Genomic DNA, 984 nt, shown 5'->3' with positions numbered 1-984 from the left:
TTTGGGAGTAGCCAACCTGTGTTGGATGGTTATACATATGTGGATATAGCTGGAAATCTTGATTCAAGAAAATATAATTTTGGTTATATGATGACTTTTGTAGGGGGAGCTGTGTCGTGGTAATCTCGACTTTAAAAATGTGTTGCTTTGTCCACTGCATAGATAGAATACATTGCTGTTGTTGAAGTTTCTAAGGAACTCTTATGGATAAAGAAAATTCTACAAGAGTTATGCATCAATCAAGAGAAGTTTATGTTATTTTGTGATAGCCAAAGTGCTATCTATCTCAGTAAGAATCCGAAGTTTTATTCTAGATCGAAGCACATAGAAGTAAGGTATCATTGGATATGTCAAGCGTTTGAGATGAAGTCATATGCATTTGAGAAGATCCATACTGATGATAATGGTTCAAATATGATGACAAAGAGCTTACTTGCAGTGAAATTTGATTTCTATAAAAAAAAGACGAATTTAGTGGAGCAGCCTATCCCTACTTGAGTTGATGAGGGAGAGATTTGTGAGTGGATCCCCAACTTTAAATAGGACCCACACAACTTTAAAACAAAAAAAATAAAATAAAATAAATAAAGCAAGTGGCTTTTAGGCCACAGTGAGAGGGAGAGAGAGATTTGAATCTTTCATTCTTTTTGAAAGAAAGAAAACGAAGCTCTTTACTTCGACGAAGAGAAGAAGAAAAATTGGGAAAAAATGGCATGTTATTTTGATCCGATTAAATCGGTAAATTTGCTCCATTTTTTATGAAATTTTAGTATGTTATTCTTAGTGTAAAGATGAACATTAGGATATAACTTATTAGTTGTATTGCCTTCTTTTTTATCTGATTTGAGATACACATTTTTGTGAAGAATTTATGTTAATTCCATCAGTTTTGATGATATATTTTAGATAGTTTATGCAATAAATGGCCATATAAAAATATAGGGAATGAATTAATATCAGATTAATTAAAATATATGCAATAAA

This window comes from Arachis ipaensis, chromosome B03, assembly GCF_000816755.2.
Source record: "Arachis ipaensis cultivar K30076 chromosome B03, Araip1.1, whole genome shotgun sequence".
Classification (NCBI taxonomy): Eukaryota; Viridiplantae; Streptophyta; class Magnoliopsida; order Fabales; family Fabaceae; genus Arachis; species Arachis ipaensis.
This window is presented reverse-complemented; position numbering follows the sequence as displayed.